Source organism: Octodon degus, unplaced genomic scaffold (genome assembly GCF_000260255.1).
Source record: "Octodon degus isolate 3935 unplaced genomic scaffold, OctDeg1.0 scaffold00078, whole genome shotgun sequence".
Taxonomy (NCBI): Eukaryota; Metazoa; Chordata; class Mammalia; order Rodentia; family Octodontidae; genus Octodon; species Octodon degus.
The window spans coordinates 2812457-2821946 of record NW_004524654.1 but is presented as its reverse complement, the minus strand read 5'-3'; the positions used below and the strand labels follow the sequence as shown (position 1 = coordinate 2821946).

General features: G+C 41.7%; 1 pseudogene; it reads left to right on the top strand.

Moving 5' to 3' along the window:
• Positions 1–4869: 4869 nt before the first annotated feature.
• LOC101562622 lies at positions 4870–5530 on the top strand (annotated as a pseudogene).
• Positions 5531–9490: the final 3960 nt, after the last annotated feature.

Sequence of the window (9490 nt, the reverse complement as noted above, 5' to 3'; positions counted from 1 at the left end):
GGTTGGGAGAGATGAATTACATGCATTTCCAGTCTTCAGTGTGTTGTACTTCCTGACAAGACGTATCATTTACTAATCTAATCCTTTCATGATATGCAGTCATAAATTTTGAACATTTGCTTTGGGGAGTGAACATAGGAATCCCTTATAAGGCAGTGGCTGAAAAAGGTAGTTCTCAGTAAAAGGCAAGCTATCCGTCTGGTGACACTTGAGGCTCCTCTACCACGGCCTAGAGCCACAGTTTCTCCCTTTCCTCTAATGGATGGACCACTTTCTTCAAATTATATGTACCTTGTCCTGCATGTGATCTTTATATGCTCCCATTCTTTATCTCTAAAATATCTTTGATTTTTTAGGTGTGAAAATGTGTGTGAGGTGTGGAAATAGGTGACATAATACCATTTGCTCCGTGTTCCACATGTCAAGAGATGGCTCCAAGTCCCCACCCCTCAGCCCATCTCACTTTCTTCATATCACTTCATAATACTTTCTGACATCCTTCTGACAACATCTACCAGCCTTTTATCTGTCTTCCTCAGAATGATGTAAACTCTTTAGAGTTGTAAATTTTCTTTCTTATTTGTTAGTATATATTCACAGCCTAGAAATTATACATAATGGTTGTAGAATATAGAATTTCAGGATCTCTGGTCTCCTTAATTCTTTTCCTCTGTTCACTACGGACTCTGTAGAACTCTGACAGCTTTTCATGAGTGCCGTCTTTTGCTCTTACAGAGGAAGAAGAAGAAATTCAGAAAGGTTCAGCATCTGTCTCAGGCCACAAAATCAGACAGTGTCAGGGATTTCAGGATCCTGGGCCTGCTAGGCTTTCTGACTTTCTTTTCTTCTGCATTTAAGGAAAGATCTACAGGGTGTTCAGGGTCTCACTATGTAGATCAGACTCATAATGATTCTCCTGTTTACAGCCTCCCAAGTTCTGAGATTACAGGTACAAGAGACCACACCCAGTTTCATTTGCCATCTCAGTGCCCCCCTTGGATGGGGCCAGGATGGCAGGCCCAGGGATTGAGCCCCCAGCCCCTGGGTCTGCCTGAGCACTCACTTTAATCTGCTGAGCTATTTAGCCAGCCCCTGCTAGGCTTTCTATGCTGCCAAACTATCAAGAAGCCTTCATTGGAGAGTAAATTCATTCCTTAGACTTTTCTCACTTGTTAATGCATTGAATAGCAAATCAGTTCCTTTTTAATATTCTGTCATAGATGCCCAGCCTAAGTCCCCAGTGTTCTCCCACTTTCCAGCCAGAGCAAAGATATAGGGTCAGGTATTTTCCCAGATCTCCACCCAGGGTCATTTATTCTCTAAGGAAACTGGAGGCCAGGAACCCCACCACCATCCATGAGGATGGGGTAGAAATTCTCTGCCCTCTCTCATTCTTTCTGGTTCTTCTTGGGCCACCGGAGGACTGAGAGATGACAGGAGAGCTGGTGGCACTCTCGCTGATGAAACAATCTCCAAATCATAAGGCCAGCTGATACCACAAACAATAATAGTCAACAAGGAGGAACCACAGAAGCAGATGCCCCCAGCTTCCAGCTGCAGTGATTTGGGGAAGAGAAAAATCAGTGTGAGGACCCACAATTCTCTCTCTGCTTTCTGAAGGAATCTGATGATGGCCTGAATATTGAATGAAGATGGACAGGGTAGAGATCTTGACGTTGGAGAAGTGCCAAAGCCTCCAAAAGATTTCCAAAGACATGACATTTGAGAGAAAGAAGAGATAGAAGACATACAATTGCTAGGGCCGGCCTGATAGCTCAGTGAACTAAAGCACCTGCTTAGGCAGAAGGCACCGGCAGGGGTTTGATCTCTGGCTTGCCATGCTGACCCCACCCCCGGGGCACGCTGAGATGGCAATTGAGACTGGGCGTGGTGGCGCACAACTGTAATCCCAGCACTTGAGAGGCTGACAACAGAAGAATCACTACAAGTCTGATCTATGTAGTGGGACCCTATAGATCCTGTCCTATATACAGAAAAAAAAAAAAAAAAAGATGTAGAATTGCTAGGTTCCTGACAGCCAAGCTGATTTGTATTTAAAATGTATGAGCAACATGGGAATGACAACAATGACTACTGTGACTGATTTAATTAGGGAAAAAATCAATAATAAGTGTTACAACTGAAAGACGGTTTGTCGGTGTTTATTCCATCTACTGCTCCTAAACATGCATGAAACAGTGATGTCAGTTTATCTCACATAGGCTAAGCGCCACTTACTGGTAGGCCAACCAAACGGTGGCAAAGGTGAATACCAACTATCACATGGGTGGGAAGGAACCTCTAGAATCCGAAGTTGGAGGGGTACAGTCAAATCTTTTACTTGTCATCTCCTAGGAACTCTCCTTCCACTTCCTTCACTGGCTAAGGACACTGTAAAGAGGTGACAGAAGTGTGGTTAGGAATGAGGTATAAGGAACACAAAATGAAAAAGAAAACTTAGGAGCAGAAAAGGAGCAAAAAGCAACATAAACAGACCGTAAAATTACATTACCACACATAACCCATTTGTTACTACTTAGACATTTTGGAGTTCAAAGCAAGAATACTGTTGGCCCAAAGGGATAATTTATATTATTTGTGGAAAGTGACATTGTGTATGATTTTTATTTCTGTCTTTATAATTTTTCTCATTCACTTTTTTCTACAATGAACACAAGTTGCTTATGTTAGAAAAAGGATGTCCTTCCATGGATGAGCTGTGCTTCCTTGAGTCGCCCTAGTCAGTTCTTTGTGCATCACATGCTCATCTTTGCAGTGGGGATTCATACACTGCCACAGAGTTTGCAGTAGTTATAAGTAACCATGGCTCTATTTATGTAGCAGGTATTTAATAACTGATCAATGATATATTATTAAAATGTCTCTTTATTTTTTCAAGAAACATGGGAGAAGGAATGAAGTCATCAACCACAGAGCACATAATCAGCAAGGCCTTTCCTACTGCTTTGGTTTCCCTCCCAACTTATGGCCCACTGTTGTGCCTTTCTTCCTATGTGGTATTTCTAGGTTTTTTTTTCTATTTATTTTGTATAGGGTCTCACTATGCAGCTTTAAACTCACAGTGATCTTCCTATTTTCAGCTTTCCTAGTGCTGGGATTACAGGCATGCACCACTACACCCAGACTTGACTGCCAGCTCAGTGTGCCCAGGGCTGGCACCATATGTGGTGCCAGGGATTGAACACTGGTACCTGTGCTTGCCTGAGCAGGTGCTTAGTCTGCTGAGCTATCTCACTGGCCCTTCTATGTGGTATTTCTGCAAAGAACCCAAAGAATAACCAGCCACTTGTTCCTTACTCCGCACCTGGGAATTTGGAAATGGAATCCAAATTGTCTAATGTCACTGGCTTTGCACTCACAGGTGGGCAATGTTCTCTTTACCACTCAGCACTTTCAGTAGCCTCTGCTAAGATTTAAATCATGCATCTCACTGTGTTGAGCTCCTTGCAGAGATGTGAGTTCTTAGAATGTCCTTTTGAATTTATATCATTCTCTTTATTCTCACTCATTCACATAAAAATATCATGGAATATTAGCCAGAGAACAGCAGTTGTGGAAAGCATAAAATACTCCAGTTCTCTGAGCCTCATTTCCAGGGATTGGATGATATAATGCTACTTCTTCCTGGAATATTCTAAGTAGTGATTGAAGTTATTTTATTTTTTCCAGAAAACCTATTACTTCACAGCTAGGGAGTATTCTAACTCTGAGTTCGAAGCCTGATTTATTTTTCCGGTGAAAGAAGAGTTATCTTTTCAGTCATCAGCAACTTATGGGAGTTGAAATGTTTACCTTTATGCCTTTCCAAGTGAAAAATCATGGGAGCTCTAAAGATGCAAATAATCTGATTGAGACAAAGCCAAGATCCCCTTCAGATCTTCCTATTCTTAGTCAAGTGGAGAACATATGGAAGAACCAGTATATCCCACTGGTTATATGGCCTGCTATGAAGGATGGCCAGGAACATTTTACTAAACTCAGCATATAAGCTGGTAGGTACCCAATTTGTTTGGCACTAGAGAGAACAGAAGGTAGTACTCTCATAGAAATATTACAACCTAGGTCTTCCTCCAAACAACCATTCATATTTTATGGGCTGCCAGTGATCAATACCAGCAATATTTTTGAAGCTATTCAGGAAGGTAATCTGATGTGGTGTTAGGAAAATAAAGTCACAAAAGTATGTCCCAAATAACAGAAGGTCAACTACTCATGAAACTACTACTTGGAAATCCACTTGAAAATTATGGGAATACAAAGAAACATCTCTCATGGGGAAGTGTTGGTTGGTTGTAAAACTTTAGAAGAGCAAAAGAATTTTTAATGGTATATTATAGATAATGTGCTTGGAGATGTATTCTCATTTTAGATCCAAAACTGCAGGGAGGCAGAGTGAAAGCTCTGGGGCTAAATCAGAACCTCATAAGAGGGGGCTCATCAGGAAAGCTGGTAGGAACGGGATTTACCCTTCAAAACTTGCTGTAAAACTACTGTGACCAAAAAAGTATAATAATGGCAAAGTATAGGTATATATGTCAGAATTTTGAGAATTTATACAGTTATGGACAGTTAATTTTCAATAAGTGTGCCATTTGGTGGGGAAATAATAGAATTTCAAACAATGAGTTGCTGGCACAGCTAGCTGCCCATGCAATGGAATTAATCAGGACCCGAACTTTATACCATTGAAAAATTAAATTCAAAGTACATCAAAGACCTATTTATAAAACTTTGACTTAAGAAGTTTGAAGAAAACATAAAAGTGAATCCTTATGAACTTGAATGTGGCAATGAACTCCTAGATTTGACACATTCAAAGTAAGAGGAAAGGCACGTGGTTTCAGCATGATGTCCAAATCCAAGAGCAACAAGAAAGTTTCCTTAACAAAAACTGCCAAGAAAGGCTTAGAACTGAAACAGAATCTGATAGAAGAACTTCAGAAATGTGTGGATATGTACAAGTACCTCTTCATTTTCTCTGTGACTAATATGAGGAACAGCAAGCTGAAGGACATCTGGAAGGCCTGGAAGCCCAGGTCATGTTTTTCTTTGGCAAAAACAAGGTGATGACGGTGGCCTTGGGTTGAAGCCCAGCTAAGGAGTACAAAGGCAACCTGCACCAGGTCAATAAGAAGTTGAGGGGTGAAGCTGACCTCCTTTTCACCAAGTACACGAAGGAACAAAGCAGCTTTCACCATGACCCTGGATCCAGGGCCTCAGGAGCAGCTCCCTGCTCCAAGGAGCTTCAGCTGAGGCAGCTGGGACTGCTTACTGCTCCCAAGAGACCCTACTGTCTGACTACAAGGTGTGCAAGGAGGGTGATATGCTGACCCCAGAGCAGGCCTGCAGTCTGAAGCTCTTTAGCCATGAGACGGTCGAATTCAAGGTGACCATCAAGTACATGTGGGATGCCCAGTCAGGAAGGTTCCAGCAGATGGGAGAAGATGACTTGCCAGAGAGCACACCCGAGTCTTCAGAAGAATCAGCGTTGGAGGGTGAGGATGACTGACTTGGACTCAGGACCAGAGGCTTTCAACCTGTGTTGGTCTTCCCTGGACCACAGGACTGCAGCCACCTTTCAGAGGGAGCAGCTGTGTATTTAGCTGTGGATGAGGACAAGGAAGGGGAATGAGGACTAACTGTTTCCATAAAGAATCAAATTTTGTCTGCAGGTGTCTCCCTGTAGACAGCAAGAGACTTTTTGAAAAGAAAATTCTCAAAATTAAAAAAAAAAGAAAGAAAGAAAGTAGGAGTGAATAAAGATAAATTTTATTTAATAAAAATTTAAAAATTTATGTACCAAAGGACATAATGAAGAAAGTGAAAAGGCAAGTTACAACATGGAAGAAAATAATTATGAAACATCTACCTAATAAGGGTCGAGGAACAAGAATATATAAACAACTCTTGCCATTCAATAACAACAAGACAAATAAGAACATACAAAAAGTAAAAACAAACAAACAAAAAACCTCCCACAGTGAGATACCATTTCACGCCCACAAGATGGTTACAACTATTTATTTATTTGTTTATTTATTTATTTATTTATTTATTTAGAGGAACCGGGGATTGACCTCAGGCCCTTGGGCTTGCCAGGCAAGTGCTTATTCTTCTGAGCCATCTCCCCGGCCTCATAACAATGTTTTTAAAATAGAAAATAAATTTTAGAGAGGCTGTGGAATATTTGGAATCTTTGCTCACTGTGTGAATATACAGTGGTTCAACAGCTGTGAAAACCTTTGGCATTTCCTCAAAAGGTGAAACTTAGAATTGCCATATAATCCAGCAATTTTATTTCTTGGTTTTCCTCCAAAATAAATTAAAACAGTTGTTTAAGCAAATATTTGAACGTGAATGTTCATAGCAGCACTGTTCACCATAGCTCACCCAAATATCCATCAGTGGATGAGAGGATGAGCACTTATAGCAATAGACGCAAAGGAATATTGCCCAGCTACAAAAAGGAAAGAAATGCTGATTTACGCTACAATATAGGTGAACCTCAAATATATTATGCTACATGAAAGACATGAAAAATCACAGACTGTATGATTCCAACCATATAAAATATCAAAATGGGTTTTAAAAAATAAATACTTAAATGCATAAGAACAGAAAGCATGGTTGCCATGGGAAGGAAAATTAGCTGTTAATGGGTACAAGGTTTTTCTTTTCTGGAGTGATGAAAATATCTTGGAATTAGAAAACTTTGGTTGTACAACATTACGAATGCACTAGATGTTTAATTATTCACCTTAGATTTGTTAGTTTTATATGATTTTATTTCAGTAAAAATGGTTCATTAAAAATCACTTTGAAAAACAATGACAGAGAGAAAGAAGGAAAAATGAAGGAGGAAGAGGAAGAGAAAGAGAAGGAGATGGAGTAAGACTAGGAAATAAGGCCCCAAGCATCAGGCCAGAGCCAGGGAACTGTCACTCTATGGCGGTGACAGTCCCTGCAAGACCTCCCCTCCCTGTCTGCCTCCAAACCAGACTTTAGAGCCTTCTCCACCCACCCTGCCTTGTGTCTACAAAAGCATGCATGCAACCTTGAAAGGGAGGGGCGAACTGGATCAGCTTCTCATCATACACTGAACCACCAGGGCCAGTGAGACTGGGGAAGAAAAACTGAGGTTATAGGTTAAGGAACAGAGAGCTAGGTCTTTTTGTAATTGCTATGATTACAGCACTGGCATTTTAAAACGATTACTACTTTTTTTCAGAAGCAAACCCACACACCTAATACTCATTTTCAGGTTTGTTTGGTTTGGTTTGGTTTGGTTTGGTAGAAGTTTCCCTCTCCCTGCCAGGTTGTTTCTGATTAAGTCCTATAGAAGTAGCTCTGCCTGATAACATATGCGTAAGTAAAGTAGGGCTCTGAACCTTGAGAATCACAGAAAGTTTACTAGCCTGGTCTCAGTGTTCAGCATGTTAATAATGTCTGCTATTCAGCTTTCCTACTGTTCAGAAAATTTTACTCCTGTGGCTTTTCGGCTGGTTTCAAGGAATCACTACACGAGGTGAGCAAACTCATCAGCATGTTGGTGTTTAAGCTGTGGTCAGACGGCTTTTTAAAAAAGGAAAAGAGAAGTTAATTCATAAGTGGCATTCATGAAGTTTCCTCTTCTCTTGGTCTTCTTTATATGATGTAATATAGATTTGTTGGCAGCCAAAAGAAAAACAGAGGTGTTGAAGATCATTCCTTGTGTTTTACCTTAAGAGATAGATATATGTATATACAAGTACATTAAATGAAAAGATGCTTAAGACAACATGATGGTTTTGTTCCATAGAAACATTTGGGCCCTTTCCCTGGGAAAGGGGGTTAAAAGGTTGGCAGTACTTTCTCCGGGGGCTCCGTCTGACAGTGAACATGTGTTTCCTCCCTTTAATCGACTCGCCAGTAGCCAGAAAGCTGCTTGTTTTCTGCAGAGGTTGTCAAAAATGATTTCAGTCTGGAGACGATGAATGATAAAAGAGGTTTTCAAACATGGTTTCTCACTGTAGCATTCGCAGCCCCAGAGAGGAAAGATTGTATTACAATTGCAGTGCAAAGGGCCCCATTCCCCTGGTAAGCACACAGAGCCTCCTTCAACCTGTTTGATGCATCCTGGTATCTTACGGAGCTGGAAGAGGCAGGGCAGGACTCAATTAAGGGAGTGCCCCGGAAAGTGGGGCAGTGCAGCTGCACCGTGTGGTGAACACCACAGCACCTCTCCTTTCTGCTGTCTGCTTCTGTGTGATAGTGACTTGCAGGGCCACAGGCAGGACGGATTTCACAGACTGGAGCAATAACGTGAGAACCAGAGCTGCCCCTGGCCGCACACTCTGCTGGGGGTGTGTGCAGTTGCCTTGTTTGTTTTTGGTCTTTTTAGATTTCACTGTTTTTTTGTTTGTTTGTTTGTTTGGTTGGTTGGTTGGTTGGTTGGTTGAATTGTTTTTTGGAGGAAGTTTTTTTTGTTTTTGTTGTTTTTGGTGCCGAGGACCAAAGCCAGGGCTTCCACCTTGCTAGGCAAGGATTCTACCACTGAGCCAAACCCCCGGCCTCTCTGCTGGGTGTGGATGCTGTCTTTTCGGTAAGCCGAGCAGAGATCTGGGGCATCCTCTGTGTTTCCCCTCCTGGATTTATGAGCATTAGAAGCCATTCTTGGTGAGTTTGTGGCTAGAAAACTGAAGAAGCTAGGTTTGCCTTTGCAGCACACAAGAGGCCACCTGAGTGTGCAAAGGAAGAAAGCAGACTCACTCTTCTCAAATACTCCAGTTTTCTCAGGAAGGTAAATATAGGGCTGACCAGAGAGCTCAGTGAACTAAAGTGCCAGCTTAGGCAGGCACAGGGACCGGGTTCAATCCCTGTTCCATAGAAACATTTGGGCCCTTTTCCTGGGAAAGAGGGTTAAAAGTTGGCAGTACTTTCTCTAGGGGCTCCATCTCACAGCCCGAGCCCTGGAGTGTGCTGAGATGGCAATTGAGATGGTGTGGTGGTGCGCACCTGTAATCCCAGTGCTTGGGAGGCTGAAAACAGGAGGATCACTACAAATCCAATCTACGTAGTGAGTCCCTGAAGACCCTGTAGACCCTGCACTAAATACGTAAATAAAAGGAAGAGCTATCGTTTCACTTCAGCAGTTCTTCCAGTCTCCCCACATTTCTGTTTCATTCTTCCCACAGATCCCACTTTTGGAAGGCCCAAGACAATAACATTGGAACATATCAGATGAACGATAATGCCAGGAATTATTTGCATTTCAAATATAAATTAAAAATATATAACCTTCCCTTTACACACTCATTTGCTAAGCAAAGCTCCCCAGAGCAGTAGGAGCTTTTGTTCACAAAAACAAAATTTGACTCACCCACAGCTTTTCAGGAACACATCAGTGATATATAGATCAAGTGCTGGGTACAACTGCTCTTAAGAACATCCTATTAAGGTCCCAAACTGAAAAAGAACAACCCAGACTAAA